Source organism: Pleurodeles waltl, chromosome 5 (genome assembly GCF_031143425.1).
Source record: "Pleurodeles waltl isolate 20211129_DDA chromosome 5, aPleWal1.hap1.20221129, whole genome shotgun sequence".
NCBI lineage: Eukaryota > Metazoa > Chordata > Amphibia > Caudata > Salamandridae > Pleurodeles > Pleurodeles waltl.
Window position 1 is genome coordinate 1,001,116,147 of NC_090444.1, and position 17,023 is coordinate 1,001,133,169.

General features: G+C 44.1%; 1 long non-coding RNA gene across 1 annotated transcript in view; it reads right to left on the minus strand.

Moving 5' to 3' along the window:
* Positions 1–541: 541 nt before the first annotated feature.
* The window catches only part of LOC138296239 (uncharacterized), a 319,690-nt gene continuing 303,208 nt past the window's right edge, over positions 542–17,023 (minus strand). Inside the window, exon 2 of the long non-coding RNA XR_011203792.1 lies at positions 542–1,690. This is a non-coding gene — a long non-coding RNA (uncharacterized lncRNA). The remainder of the gene's footprint in view (positions 1,691–17,023) is intronic.

Consider the following 17,023-nt stretch of genomic DNA (forward strand, 5'->3'; position numbering starts at 1 on the left):
GGGTAAAGTTTTCAACTTTACAACTTGATAAAACCCGAGAAGCTTGCCATTCACTCATTTTCAAATATCTTATCATGCAGCATTGCAGGACATGCTAGCGTGCTATCTTGATGATGGAGAAATGCTTGAAATGTTTCTGTTGGGCAAGCTGATTTATGAGTCAGCAATAAATCTCCTAGTTTTTATAAAAATTGCAAAATTGCACAAAAAAACGACCTAAAGGTTTATTTATGAGCTAAGGTACAGGATGTAGCTTTTTTTTAAAACTCACCAAATATCATTAGGTTATATCTTTCTTAAATTACAGGAGTGCAATTTATTTGGTCACCTTATCAAGCTCAGTAATAAGGATGTGGAATTCTAAAGGCTTCAGAGAGCTGAGTGATTTTATAGTCAGAGTTAGCTATATGACATGGGATGAGATCTTACTACAGCTCGAGGGACTGAAATCTGCACTTTGCTTGAGTTTTTCTCAGATTATCCATTTTCGTAATAGCAATATACCAAAAACTAGTTTACAAAACCACCCGATGTCGTGAACTTTAGTAAGATGAAATTTATTTGGCACGGGTTATTGGTAAAGATTGTTATGCAATTATATAGTTTACAAATTGCTTACGGATTTTAGGGAAAAAGTCTTCAAGAAAACACAATGCAGGATTACAAAAGAAGACTGGCAGTTAATTTCTGAATTAGGGCAGATATATTAGGAATAAATCATTATTCCTATCACTTGTACAGTCTGTATTTATTCGAATCTGAGCATAATGTGGAATAGTCTTTTTCTTTTTAAATCTAAGGTTAATTGTTGCACAAGCACTTTATTTAGTATTTAAGACATGTTTTTATGGGAAAATTATTACATGTTCCAAAGTAGCAGAGAACGAATTTAATGAATTGCATTCTGCATTTATGTAATCGTGCTGCACTTTGAAGTACTATTTTTATACATGTCTTGATTGTGATATCAAGAAAAAAGAAAAAAGACAATGAAAGTACCAAATACAGCTCAATCACAATGTCCAATTAACGGAGGCTCAGTTGAACCAATATGCTGATGCCAGCATTCCAAGAATTCTTCATCTGCATTATTTTTAAAGTAGGTCCATTCAGGTGAACTATACCTACGACTCAGTACTCTTGTTCTTTTCACTTTTCTCCATTTCACTACCTTATCTTTGCTTCACTTGGATCAGAATTCTCTGTTTCATCAGCAATCGTTGATGGTACACGCTCTTTAGGCAGGTTCACTCTTTCACACTCCTGTTGACTAGGCCAATGGTCTCCAGCTTCCGCTCGCTTTTCCGCTAGCACTCATCCCTTCTCTGGGGTCTGATACAGAGTCTAACTCCTGCACCTCAGGACAAACCTCAATTGTTTCTGTTTCAGAGTGCTGTTTCAAGCTCAGTTTGGTCCCCATCAGTTTGACTGACCTGTTCCGGTTGTCCTGCATGCAGTACTGAAGCTCTTCTGGAACAGGCACTGTCACATTGAGGGGACAATCCACCCTGCAGGTGAGGAAAGCATGGATCCAGTTGGAGAGACCTCCACACTTGACAGCAGTCATTATCACCAGACTCATCTGATACGGCCACATCAATGAGGTTCCAGACACGTCTTCCTGACCCAATTGCTGGGACTGAGGTCATGGCACTGTTCTTGTTGTGGGGAGGGCTGTGACTGTTCCAACCTGATGAGACATAGAACGCAACACATCAGCTAGTCCTTTGCAATATTCTAGGACCATGTCATCAGATAAATTCACAAGTGCATTTGCAGGAATCATTGGCAGTCTCATCGCCTTCCCCCTGAGGATTTTGTGGAGGAACAGTCCAGTCTTTCAATCAGGTACACCCCAAAGACTCATTAAAACAAGAGGCAAAGTATCAGGTCATTTTAGAGATGCTGAAGCACACACCTTTGCCAATCTTGATTTCAGCATGCCATGCACTTGTTCGACAAGATCTGAAGCCTCAGGTCTATAACTGCCATGCAATCTCTTGTCCATCTGTAGTGTTGCCCACAACAGCTTTAGGACCCCATTGTTGAAAAGAGTTCCTCGATCTGATTCCAAAGAGTTTGGGAAACCAAACCTAGAGCTAAGTTCTCTCAATAATAATTTATCTACAGTGAGACTATAATTTCTCCTAGGAGGGTACGCTTTAACCCATTGGGAAAAGATGCATACAATGACCGAGACATACTTCAATCCATAACACATATGCATCTCAATGAAATCCATCTGAATTATGTTACAAGGTCATCCTGATCCCCCTATGTGGCTCAATGTAACTGCAGTGCTCTTCCCAATGCTGTTCTGTTGACACACAACACACCTGTGATACAACACTTCCGCCATCACTCTGAATTTAGGAATAAACCAGGTTTGTTTGAACAACCTTAGCATAGCGCCCCTGCCAATGAAAACAGGGCCATGAACATTTCAGGTCAAAGGGGGTAAAAAACTATTTGGCAACACTAGTCTTCCATCCATTGAAGCCCAAATGTCATCTCTCTTTTGACACAACCTGCTCTAACAAGGCCCTTTAAATATACAGACATTGTGTGCACAGTACTTTGCAATCTCGTTGGTGTACCTATTGGCCAAAGTCACTTGGCTGTCTCCAGAGCAATGTGCAGGACACTTAACCACTGCAACCTGCTCAGGCTAATGTAGTGCATCGAGGAGATTCTTCACGTCCTTTCTGTTTTGGATTGGAGATCCAGAAGATGTCATAAATCCTTTGTGAGACCACAGTTGCAAGAAATCATGAATGATGCCAAAGTCGTACTGACTATCAGTAAAGATCGGTAAAGATTGTCACTTTCAATTGATCAGAGACACAACATGATCTTGTAGGAGCAATAAATTCAGCTACTTGGGCAATAAATATTCTTTGAAGCCAAGAGCTTTGACAATTCCAGACAGAGTGCAGAAAGAATAGGCTGCTCTCAGACTTCCTCTGCTGTCTCTCACACATGAGCCATCAACATAAAGGACATATTTAGATACAAGCAATGGTTCGTCCCATATGTCTGCATGTCTGGTCAGGGTTTGGTACATAATTCAGTGACAGAAAGCCAAATTGTGGTCTCCCTCACATTTTCAACTGATCCTTGACCCACTATTGGCAATAGGGTAGCAGGATTCAAAATTCCACATCATTTGACTGTTACATTTTCTGCAGCCAGGATCACCTGCTAACACTTTGTGAGTCTACAGCTGGAAAGATATTGTGTTTCCTAGTCAATAAATGTTCTACTGAATGAGGCACATGTATAATTAAAGGATGACCCATAATAATATTTGTGCACCTCTCAATTGCAGTACTAACTACAATTACAGCTTTAAGGTCGTCAGGCAAAACAGGCACAACAGGAACCGAATCAAAACTGAATTGCAAGGCATAATCAGAGATTCCAGATTTTTCTGTAGAATCTGATTAAAGATCCATGGAGGCTCAGTAAACCCTTGTGGGACACAACACTACATTAAGGCCCTGTTTCCGGGCTGGAACACAAAAAAGGAGCTGACCATCCTCATGCAGAGGTATCGAAAAGAAGGCCTGACATTGGTTGATAACTGTGACCCAAATCTTGTACAATCTTGTACTTTCAATTTGGTTTCTGAAGACCCATGATGGGAGAGTTACAAGGACTTCCCATTATTTCCTTCAAAATTCCCTGCTGAATCGTTGACTTGATTATAAGAGTTTTTCCAGCAATTGTCTCAGGAGTCAAAATTATACTGTGGAGTATTAGGGAACTCCACATTTGGTTTCACAATGAGTCAGACATGCTCTACATCTTTTATTAATCTGATTTTTTTCCCTGAAAATTCCCACATTTCATGCTTAACAGTTTATCTCAAATCCAGGGGCAAACCATTAAGTGTCAACGATGTCAGAAGTGTGCAATATGTTTTGTTTTTCATCAACTTAAAAACGGCATCCTCATCTTAGGTGTGGACTTCTATTACTGCTGGTTAATACAATAAATAATACAATTAAATTTAAACCACAAATCTTTTCCCAAGAGATTTACTGGATTGGAGTAACATAATATGACCTTGTGCTTGCCTTCAAACAATCCTATTTTTACTAGGACTGGGACAGTTTCCTGAACCATCATTTGTTTATTTTCCACACCAACAACTTGGACTGGTTTTCCCGAGAGGGGTAGGTTTGGGATTTCTACAGTTCTCAGAGTAGAACGGGTAGCAGCAGTGTCAACCAAAACTGCCATAGGGGGCCATCCACTTCACTATCTACGAATGGTCTACTCTGGTCTACCTCTAAGGCTGTGCCAAGTATGTAGTTTTCCTTCCTTTTCTAGCACCATAAGGCTGACTGATCAGAGTTATTTCCTTTACCTCTATCAAGCAAAGGATATTGTTGGAATGAATTTCCATTCTGCGTTCCATTTGCATTCATCCTCAGACTTTGATTTGGATGTTGCCACATGCCAGTAGCATTTTGCTGTGGCATCTGAGGTTGAGGGACTTGCATTGTCAGAGTTTAGGGAACATTAACATTTTGACTCTTGGGCCCTTAGACTCCCTGCATCTGGTTACAAATATTATTGTGAGATGGTACAAACCCTGCATTTTGAACTTTATTGGCAGGATTTAAATGACATTCCCACTTCCAGTGCCCCAGTGTATTACAAACATGACGAAGAGTTGACCTTTTTACAATATTTACATCCGTTCCTGTACTAGGATCTATTGGGACACCACAACCTCTAACTTGGGTTGGATTCTGAGGGTGTTGATATACCCCTTGCATTGCACCTGCACCTTCTATACCTTTTAATCTATCTGGGATCTTAGGCTGCTTCGGACCGGATAACCATTTCGACTTCTCTATAAATCACAACACTCACACAACCTGCGTCTCTTGTCTGCCTCGGAATATGTGAGAACTTGTGTAACTCAGAGAAAAGGATAAGATCTGTCCACTACAACTTCTCTGAAGAGTCAGAGTGTTATCTTCCTAGACTGCCACAAATCACCTTTGCTTACTAGGTTTATGTGAGGTGCTGCTAGCTAGCTGACGAAGTCAGGCCGACAGATTCTAGTCAGTGTGAGACTATCTCAATCACCCACACATGGTGGTGCTGCAGCCCTAAACTAAGTAGTCTTACCCTCAAGGTAAGAGTCCTATGACAAAGTTGAATAGAGTAGAATTGCATAGAGTGGAGTGGCATTGATTGGAGTGGTGTAGAGTGGTGTGGCATTAAGTACAGTGGTGTACATGACAGCCTCACTCCCACCGTATTGATGGTCTCAGCCACAATGCTGCCAGATCATAATTAGGCCCTTAGTCTGTGTTCTGGGCTTTAATGGGTATTATGTTGTAGTACAGTGCTTTTTTATATTTGTTTTCATATTATATATTTATTTTTTTTGTAAGTACTTTGTACTACTCAATGGGGCTTATTCAGAAAGGTAAACTTACAATTTTGGTATAAGTTAACTATTTTTTTGGTATTCACTAACTATTAGTGTATTTTTGTATGGAGTATCTTTACGATTCCAGAGATTCACCTGTCTTTTTATGTGCAGTGTTCTGTGCAGTTGTAAAGATACTTCAAGTAGTGTTCTATAATATTTACATACTTCTTTTTTTATAAACATTTTATAAGTAGTGCAGTAATTTCTTGGTAGTACCGCGGTACACTAAAATGTCCATAATTTTTGTTACTACTTTGAAAACAGGGAAGATCGCGAAACACCAGTGTAATCAATATCATTGGTTTAAGTATTTTCATAATTTAATGAATTAGTAGATTTGCATTTTTTTTAATGATGAAATGATTAATTTTTGGATTAAGTTGGAGTATTTCTTCTATAACCAACATATTTCAGTTAACCCCTTCACTGCCAGGCCTTTTCCCCCTCCTGTGCCAGGCCTTTTTTTGGCTATTTGGGGCAGTTTGCGCTTAGGCCCTCATAACTTTTTGTCCACATAAGCTAGCCAAGCCAAATTTGCGTCCTTTTTTTCCAACATGCTAGGGATTCTAGAGGTACCCAGACTTTGTGGGTTCCCCTGAAGGAGGCCAAGAAATTAGCCAAAATACAGTGAAAATTTCGTTTTTTTCAAACAAAATGGGAAAAAGTGGCTGCAGAAGAAGGCTGTGGCTTTTTCCCTGAAAATGGCATCAATAAAGGGGTTGCGGTGCTAAAATCACCAGCTTCCCAGCTTTCAGGAACAGGCAGACTTGAATCAGAAAACCCAATTTTTCAACACAAATTTGGCATTTTACTGGGACATACCCCATTTTTAAAAAATGTTGTGCTTTCAGCCTCCTTAGAGTCAGTGACAGAAATGGGAATGAACCCAATGCTGGATCCCAGACACCTAAACATTTCTGAAAAGTAGACAAAATTCTGAATTCAGCAAGGGGTCATTTGTGTGGATCCTACAAGGGTTTCCTACAGAAAATAACAACTGAAAAATAAAAATATTGAAATTGAGGTGAAAAAAACAGCAATTTTTCTCTACGTTTTACTCTGTAACTTTTTCCTGCAATGTCAGATTTTCGAAAGCAATATACCGTTACGTCTGCTGGACTCCTCTGGTTGCGGGGATATATAGGGCTAGTAGGTTCATCAAGAACCCTAGGTACCCAGAGCAAATGAGCTGCACCCTGCAGTGCGTTTTCATTCTATACCGGGTATACAGCAATTCATTTGCTGAAATATAAAGAGTGAAAAATACCTATCAAGAAAACCTTTGTATTTCCAAAATGGGCACAAGATAAGGGGTTGAGGAGCAGTGGTTATTTGCACATCTCTGAATTAAGGGGTGACCATACTAGCATGTGAATTACAGGGCATTTCTCAAATAGACGTCTTTTTTACACACTCTCTTATATTTGGAAGGAAAAAATGTAGAGAAAGACAAGGGGCAATGACACTTGTTTTGCTAATCTATGTTCCCCCAAGTCTCCCGATAAAAATGATACCTCACTTGTGTGGGTAGGCCTAGCGCCCACGACAGGAAACACCCCAAACCGCAACGTGGACACATCACATTTTTTTAAAGAAAACAGAGGTGTTTTTTACAAAGTGCCTACCTGTAGATTTTGGCCTCTAGCTCAGCCGGCACCTAGGGAAACCTACCAAACCTGTGCATTTTTGAAAACTAGAGACCTAGGGGAATCCAAGATGGGGTGACTTGTGGGGCTCTGACCAGGTTCTGTTACTCAGAATCCTTTGCAAACCTCAAAATTTGGCTTAAAAAACACATGTTCCTCACATTTTGGTGACAGAAAGTTCTGGAATCTGAGAGGAGCCACAAATTTACTTCCACCCAGCATTCCCCCAAGTCTCCCGATAAAAATGATACCTCACTTGTGTGGGTAGACCTAGCGCCCGCGACAGGAAAGGCCCCAAAACGCAACGTGGACACATCCCATTTTTTGAAAGAAAACAGAGGTGTTTTTTGCAAAGTGCCTACCTGTAGATTTTGGCCTCTAGCTCAGCCGGCACCTAGGGATACCTACCAAACCTATGCATTTCTGAAAACTAGAGACCTAGGGTAATCCAAGATCGGGTGACTTGTGGGGCTCTGACCAGGTTCTGTTACCCAGAATCCATTGCAAACCTCAGTATTTGGCTAAAAAAACACATTTGCCTCACATTTTGGTGACAGAAAGTTCTGGAATCAGAGAGGAGCAACACATTTCCTTCCACCCAGCGTTCCCCCAAGTCTCCCGATAAAAATGATACCTCACTTGTGAGGGTAGGCCTAGCGCCCGCGACAGGAAATGCCCCAAAACGCAACGTGGACACATCACATTTTTTTTAAGAAAACAGAGGTGTTTTTGGCAAAGTGCCTACCTGTAGATTTTGGCCTCTAGCTCAGCCGGCACCTAGGGAAACCTACCAAACCTGTGCATTTTTAAAAACTAGAGACCTAGGGGAATCCAAGATGGGGTGACTTGTGGGGCTCTGACCAGGTTCTGTTACCCAGAATCCTTTGCAAACCTCACAATTTGGCTAAAAAAACACATTTTCCTCACATTTTAGTGACAGAAAGTTCTGGAATCAGAGAGGAGCCACAAATTTCCTTCCACCCAGCGTTCCCCCAAGTCTCCCGATAAAAATGATACCTCACTTGTGTGGGTAGGCCTAGCGCCCGCAACAGGAATTGCCCCAAAACGCAACATGGACACATCACATTTTTTGGAAGAAAACAGAGGTGTTTTTTGCAAAGTGCCTACCTGTAGAATTTGGCCTCTAGCTCAGCCGGCACCTAGGGAAACCTACCAAACCTGTGCATTTTTGAAAACTAGAGACCTAGGGGAATCCAAGATGGGGTGACTTGTGGGGCTCTGACCAGGTTCTGTTACCCAGAATCCTTTGCAAACCTAAAAATTTGGCTAAAAAAACACATTTTACTCACATTTTGGTGACAGAAAGTTCTGGAATCAGAGAGGAGTGTCCTGCCTATTGGCTTAATTTTGTTTTGACCAATGACTTTGTGTTTCACCACTGCGCATATTAGTTGCTCAATGTTCACCAGTAGCACATTGTATGTTTTGTTCAGTTGAGCCGCCTATGGGCTTTGACATGGCATTAGCCATTACTTTCTGTATCCAGTTTCGCCGCCTATTGGCTTTGACATTGCATTAGCCATCACATTCTGTATTCTGCCTATTGGCTTTGACATGCTGTATCCAGTCTAGCCGCCTATTGGCTTTGACATTGCATTAGCCATTATATTCTGTATTCTGCCTATTGGCTTTGACATGCTGTATCCAGTTTAGCTGCCTATTGGCTTTGACATGCTATTAGATATTACATCCTGTATCAGCTTAGCTGCCTATTGGCTTTGACATGATATTAGACATTGCATTTTGTATTCAGCTCAGCTGCCTATTGGCTTTGACATGATATTATACATTGCATTTTGTATTCAGCTCAGCTGCCTATTGGCTTTGACATGACACTAGACATTGCATTTGATATTTAGGTTAGCTGCCTATTGCCTTTAACGTGGAGTTAGACATTGCAGTTGAGAATCCAAGCTGTATTTTTCCAAGCTGTGTTTTTGCACAAGATGAACCAAGATGTTTTTCTCACAGTAAACTAGACATGATAAGAGAGGGTACACTGGTTGTTTTTCTCCGCTTGAGCTTGGGAAGAGGAGTAGTCTCGGAGACCTGGCCAGTCTCCAAAGGCTTGCTCAGTTTTCCCGAGTCTGAGAGGAGGGAGCACACCTTTGTAACGAATGTCAGAGGCTGCAGAGATTCAGATTCGGATCTGCCTGACTTCGTGCTGGAGCTTGGTGCCAGTTGCCAGCATCCCGTGTGGGTAGATAAATCTCTTTCTCGCAGCTGACAGGGAGTCATCAGATTGCAGACCCTAGAAAGATGAAGCTGTAAATAGTTTCCCACACGGTGAAGTATTTGTTTTGCTTTGCATTCAATATCTTATAAATATAACCTGCTGTGTATATTGCAAACTGATATATTTTGTTTGATTAACGTGTGCTTGAAATCTAATAATTCGTCATTCATAAAAATTGTGGTTGGGGAAGAATTAACAACAATAAAAGTCTTCTTTGAACTCAGAAGTGCATTCCTGATATGTTATGTAAGTGCTAAAAACTAGATAAAAGCAAAAGCACTACAAGGAGCCACAAATTTCCTTCCACCCAGCGTTCCCCCAAGTCTCCCGATAAAAATGATACCTCACTTGTGTGGGTAGGCCTACCGCCCGCGACAGGAAGTGCCCCAAAACGCAACGTGGACACATCCCATTTTTTTTAAAGAAAACAGAGGTGTTTTTGGCAAAGTGCCTACCTGTAGATTTTGGCCTCTAGCTCAGCCGGCACCTAGGGAAACCTACCAAACCTATGCATTTCTGAAAACTAGAGACCTAGGGTAATCCAAGATGGGGTGACTTGTGGGGCTCTGACCAGGTTCTGTTACCCAGAATCCATTGCAAACCTCAGTATTTGGCTAAAAAAACACATTTGCCTCACATTTTGGTGACAGAAAGTTCTGGAATCAGAGAGGAGCAACACATTTCCTTCCACCCAGCGTTCCCCCAAGACTCCCGATAAAAATGATACCTCACTTGTGAGGGTAGGCCTAGCGCCCGCAACAGGAAATGCCCCAAAACGCAACGTGGACACATCACATTTGTTTAAAGAAAACAGAGGTGTTTTTTGCAAAGTGCCTACCTGTAGATTTTGGCCTGTAGCTCAGTCGGCACCTAGGGAAACCTACCAAACCTGTGCATTTTTGAAAACTTGAGACCTAGGGGAATCCAAGATGGGGTGACTTGTGGGGCTCTGACCAGGTTCTGTTACCCAGAATCCTTTGCAAACCTAAAAATGTGGCTAAAAAAACACATTTTCCTCACATTTTGGTGACAGAAAGTTCTGGAATCAGAGAGGAGCCACAAATGTCCTTCCACCCAGTGTTCCCCCAAGTCTCCCGATAAAAATTATACCTCACTTGTGTGGGTAGGCCTAGCGCCCGCGACAGGAAATGCCCCAAAACACAACGTGGACACATCACATTTTTTTAAAGAAAACACAGGTGTTTTTGGCAAAGTGCCTACCTGTAGATTTTGGCCTCTAGCTCAGCCGGCACCTAGGGAAACCTACCAAACCTGTGCATTTTTAAAAACTAGAGACCTAGGGGAATCCAAGATGGGGTGACTTGTGGGGCTCTGACTAGGTTCTGTTACCCAGAATCCTTTGCAAACCTCACAATTTGGCTAAAAAAACACATTTTCCTCACACAGAAAGTTCTGGAATCAGAGAGGAGCCACAAATTTCCTTCCACCCAGCGTTCCCCCAAGTCTCCTGCTAAAAATGATACCTCACTTGTGTGGGTAGGCCTAGCGCCCGCAACAGGAATTGCCCCAAAACGCAACATGGACACATCACATTTTTTGAAAGAAAACAGAGGTGTTTTTTGCAAAGTGCCTACATGTAGAATTTGGCCTCTAGCTCAGCCGGCACCTAGGGAAACCTACCAAACCTGTGCATTTTTGAATCCAAGATGGGGTGACTTGTGGTGCTCTGAGCAGGTTCTGTTACCCAGAATCCTTTGCAAACCTAAACATTTGGCTAAAAAAACACATTTTACTCACATTTTGGTGACAGAAAGTTCTGGAATCAGAGGGGAGTGTCCTGCCTATTGGCTTAATTTTGTTTTGACCAATGACTTTGTGTTTCACCACTGCGCATATTAGTTGCTCAATGTTCACCAGTAGCACATTGTGGCGGTCATTCTGACCCCGGCGGTCTTAAGGGTCGGCGGGAGCACCGCCGACAGGCCGGCGGTGCCCCGCAGGGCATTCTGACCGCGGCGCTTCGGCCGCGGTCAGAAGAGGCAAACCGGCGGTCTCCCGCCGGTTTACCGCTGCCCTTTGAATCCCCCATGGCGGCGCAGCTTGCCGCGCCGCCATGGGGGATTCTGACACCCCCTACCGCCATCCTGTTCCTGGCGGTTCGCCCGCCAGGAACAGGATGGCGGTAGGGGGTGCCGCGGGGCCCCTGGGGGCCCCTGCCGTGCCCATGCCAATGGCATGGGCACGGCAGGGGCCCCCGTAAGAGGGCCCCGCAAAGTATTTCAGTGTCTGCTAAGCAGACACTGAAATACGCGACGGGTGCAAACTGCACCTGTCGCACCCCTGCAACTCCGCCGGCTCAATTCTGAGCCGGCGTCCTCGTTGCAGGGGCATTTCCTCTGGGCCGGCGGGCGCTCTTTTGGAGAGCGCCCGCCGGCCCAGAGGAAATGTCTAAATGGCCGCCGCGGTCTTTTGACCGCGGTGCGGTCATTCAGCGGCGGTAGCTTGGCGGGCGGCTCCTGCCGCCCGCCAACATTAGAATCAGGCCCTGTATGTTTTGTTCAGTTGAGCCGCCTATGGGCTTTGACATGGCATTAGCCATTACTTTCTGTATCCAGTTTCGCCGCCTATTGGCTTTGACATTGCATTAGCCATCACATTCTGTATTCTGCCTATTGGCTTTGACATGCTGTATCCAGTCTAGCCGCCTATTGGCTTTGACATTGCATTAGCCATTATATTCTGTATTCTGCCTATTGGCTTTGACATGCTGTATCCAGTTTAGCTTCCTATTGGCTTTGACATGCTATTAGATATTACATCCTGTATCCAGCTTAGCTGCCTATTGGCTTTGACATGATATTAGACATTGCATTTTGTATTCAGCTCAGCTGCCTATTGGCTTTGACATGATATTATACATTGCATTTTGTATTCAGCTCAGCGGCCTATTGGCTTTGACATGACACTATACATTGCATTTGATATTTAGGTTAGCTGCCTATTGCCTTTTAACGTGGAGTTAGACATTGCAGTTGAGAATCCAAGCTGTATTTTTCCAAGCTGTGTTTTTGCACAAGATGAACCAAGATGTTTTTCTCACAGTAAACTAGACATGATAAGAGAGGGTACACTGGTTGTTTTTCTCCGCTTGAGCTTGGGAAGAGGAGTAGTCTCGGAGACCTGGCCAGTCTCTAAAGGCTTGCTCAGTTTTCCCGAGTCTGAGAGGAGGGAGCACACCTTTGTAACGAATGTCACAGGCTGCAGAGATTCAGATTCGGATCTGCCTGACTTCGTGCTGGAGCTTGGCGCCAGTTGCCAGCATCCCGTGTGGGTAGATAAATCTCTTTCTCGAAGCTGACAGGGAGTCATCAGATTGCAGACCCTAGAAAGATGAAGCTGTAAATAGTTTCCCACACGGTGAAGTATTTGTTTTGCTTTGCATTCAATATCTTATAAATATAACCTGCTGTGTATATTGCAAACTGATATATTTTGTTTGATTAATGTGTGCTTGAAATCTAATAATTCGTCATTCATAAAAATTGTGGTTGGGGAAGAATTAACAACAATAAAAGTCTTCTTTGAACTCAGAAGTGCATTCCTGATATGTTATGTAAGTGCTAAAAACTAGATAAAAGCAAAAGCACTACAAGGAGCCACAAATTTCCTTCCACCCAGCGTTCCCCCAAGTCTCCCGATAAAAATGATACCTCACTTGTGTGGGTAGGCCTAGCGCCCGCAACAGGAAGTGCCCCAAAACGCAACGTGGACACATCACATTTTTTTTAAGAAAACAGAGGTGTTTTTGGCAAAGTGCCTACCTGTAGATTTTGGCCTCTAGCTCAGCCGGCACCTAGGGAAACCTACCAAACCTGTGCATTTTTTAAAACTAGAGACCTAGGGGAATCCAAGATGGGGTGACTTGTGGGGCTCTGACCAGGTTCTGTTACCCAGAATCCTTTGCAAACCTCAAAATTTGGCTAAAAAAACACATTTTTCTCACATTTTGGTGACAGAAAGTTCTTGAATCAGAGAGGAGCCACAAATGTCCTTCCACCCAGTGTTCCCCCAAGTCTCCCGATAAAAATGATACCTCACTTGTGTGGGTAGGCCTAGCGCCCGCGACAGGAAATGCCCCAAAACGCAACGTGGACACATCACATTTCTTTAAAGAAAACAGAGGTGTTTTTGGCAAAGTGCCTACCTGTAGATTGTGGCCTCTAGCTCAGCCGGCACCTAGGGAAACCTACCACACCTGTGCATTTTTTAAAACTAGAGACCTAGGGGAATCCAAGATGGGGTGACTTGTGGGGCTCTGACCAGGTTCTGTTACCCAGAATCCTCTGCAAACCTCAAAATTTGGCTAAAAAAACCCATTTTCCTCACATTTTGGTGACAGAAAGTTCTAAAATCAGAGAGGAGCCACAAATTTCCTTCCACCCAGCATTCCCCCAAGTCTCCCGATAAAAATGATACCTCACTTGTGTGGGTAGGCCTAGCGCCCGCGACAGGAAATGCCCCAAAACGCAATGTGGACACATCACATTTTTTGAAAGAAAACAGAGGTGTTTTTGGCAAAGTGCCTACCTGTAGATTTTGGCCTCTAGCTCAGCCGGCACCCACGGAAACCTACCAAACCTGTGCATTTTTGAAAACTAGAGACCTAGGGGAATCCAAGATGGGGTGACTTGTGGGTCTCTGACCAGGTTCTGTTACCCAGAATCCTTTGCAAACCTCAAAATTTGGCTAAAAAAACACATTTTCCTCTCATTTCGGTGACAGAAAGTTCTGGAATCAGAGAGGAGCCACAAATTTCCTTCCACCCAGCGTTCCCCTAGCTCTCTCGATAAAAATGGTACCTCACTTCTGTGGGTAGGCCTAGCGTCCACAAAAGGAAATGGCCCAAAACACAACGTGGACACATCAAATTCTTTCACAGAAAACAGAGGTGTTTTTTGCAAAGTGCCTACCTGTGGATTTTGGCCTCTAGCTCAGCCGGCCCCAGGGGGGGCAGAAATGGCCTAAAATAAATTTGCCCCCCCAACCCTCCCCCGGAAGCGACCCTTGCCTACGGGTTCTCTTCCACACGTGACATTGGCGCCAAAGAAAAAATCCCCAGTGCCTACTGGTTTCTGCCCCCTTGGGGCCAGATTGACCTAAAGTCTGCCAATCTGCCCCCAAGGGTGTCAGAAATGGTCTAAATACAATTTGCCCCCCAGGGGAGCGACCCTTTGCTAATGGGTCGCTCCCCATCTCTAAAAAAAAAAAAAAAAAAAAAAATACACACAAAAATATTTTGCCCTGGCGCCTAGAGGTTTCTGCCCCCCCTGGGGCAGATCGGCCTAATAGCAATAGGCCGATCTGCCCCCAGGGGGGGCATAAATGGCCTAAAATAAATTTGCCCCCCAACCTCCCCCCGGGTGCGACCCTTGCCTACGGGATCGCTCCCCGCGTGACATTGGCGCCAAAGAAAAAATCCCCAGTGCCTAGTGGTTTCTGCCCCCTTGGGGGCAGATTGACCAAAAATCCGCCAATCTGCCCCCAAGGGGGGCATAAATGGTCTAAATACAATTTGCCCCCAAGGGGAGCGACCCTTGCCTAATGGGTCGCTCCCCATCTCTAAAAAAACAACAACAAAAATAAATAAATAAATAAATTGCCCTGGCGCCTAGAGGTTTCTGCACCCCCTGGGGTCAGATCGGCCTGATAACAATAGGCCGATCTGCCCCCAGGGGGGGCAGAAAAGGCTTAAAATAAATTTGCCCCTCCGCCTAAATACAATTTTCCCCTCCAGGGGAGCGACCCTTGTCCAAGGGGTCGCTCCCCATCTGTAAAACAACAAAAAACAAAAAATCCCCGGTGCCTAGTGGTTTCTGCCCCCCTTGTGGGCAGATCGGCCCAATCAAAATAGGCTGATCTACCCCCCAGGGGGGCAGAAATGGCAAAGCGCAATAGGGGAGGCTCTGTGATGTCACTGGGGGGTGGGGGGGTCAGGGGTGGAAGGGGAAGGGCTTCCCCTTCCATCCCTGCCTTGGGGGGGGTGGGGAGTAGAGGGGGGGAACGCTAGCGCTCCCCCCAGTTCCTGTGACTTGGACGAGGTGACCTCGTCCAAGGCACACGGGAACTGGTGCCTTGGACGAGGTCACCTCGTCCAAGGCACAGAACCGGTTAATGTGCCCTCACAGTGAAATACAACCCCAAAACTATTTCACTGTGTGGAGCATTCTAGACTTTTACCTGAGTAAGCCTAGATGGAAGTCAAATATGAATTTCCTATCTCTGCTTCCTACTAGAAAAATACTTTAAAGTTATCTCCTTCTTAACTTTCAAAATCTTATTTAAGAGTGAAATTGATTTTTTGGAACTTGAGTAGAAAAGTAACTTTGTCAAAATGTTCTTTAGACTGCCTAAGGAAGCCTGGCTTGAATCTAATTCTACCACTCATAATATCTTTGGAGCTGATGTACACATAGTTGGCTGAAAATTTTAACAACTCTGATTCAGGGGACAATAGAATGCTCCTGAACCTTTGAAGGGCAAATGGTTGTAACTGCCCTTCTACTTACCTGCATGAGGACTAGCATTAGCTTACTCATAGGCACATCCTAGTATGCAAGCAGTGCCACCATTACCAGGTTATGTGGCCCAGTCTTACTGTGGTTTTAGACTTCTTTCCCCATCCTAGGCTTACTGCTGTCCTTAAAGCAACCAACAAACTGACAAACTGGACAAGACTACTGACAAACCACCAAGAGGTGAGTGTGGAAGCCAGTGTTTTGGGTAGGTCCCACTTCCAGTCTGTGGACTGACAAGGAGGCACATTTGGGCTCCTGGGGCCCATCTGGACATAGTACAGACACTGTCACCATTCTCAACCCTGGGGGAACAACACATTTCAGTGCCAGCTTTCCAGGATAGTGTGAGACACAGGACATAAAATTCCCTTATTGTTTGAAATCACCAAGCTCACAAAAGGATCCCTGAAACTCATTCCCATGGACAAACTCTTTTAAAGCCACTGGCTAAGGGATCTCCATATGGCCTCTTAGACCTAGCGCTTTCAGAATGGAGGGTTGCAACTTCAGGCTGAACACACTCCTTTCACTCACACTTCAACCATCTCAGTGGTGATGGCCTGAGAATTACATTTATGTTCAGAGTTTATACCTTGACACCCAAACCTTGACACTGAACACTTCCGTTGTCACCACATAGCACACCATCATGAGTGATACACTCTGCCTGTGCCATGCAGGCATCTGCTTTATGCAGGCTCCCTGCCACTTCCTGTTCTGGATGCATAGGCAGCACCATAGGACAGAAGTGATCTCAAAGGTGCCAGTTTCAAGTTTCTCACCTGTCAGAGCAGGTAACCCCTGGCCCACTGGTCCTCCCACTGTGGATAGTACCCACCTCCTACCCCTCACTTTCCTCTTGGGTCCATATATTTCAGCATTAAGGCTAGTATCCTCATAGCTCCATGGTGTAGCAATCTGGATGCTCGCACCAACTGGTTTCCTTCCTGTATGTGATACTTCACTGCATGGATGCAATCTATAAGTAATTAGGGAAATACACCTACTTTCCTCTCAACAGAGGTTCCCATGAGCATTACTTACTTTACAGATTTCTCAATGCAGATACTATTCTGGGGTGACTAGTCATGTCATCACTAGGGTACAATGGCACTTGTATCCTGAAGAG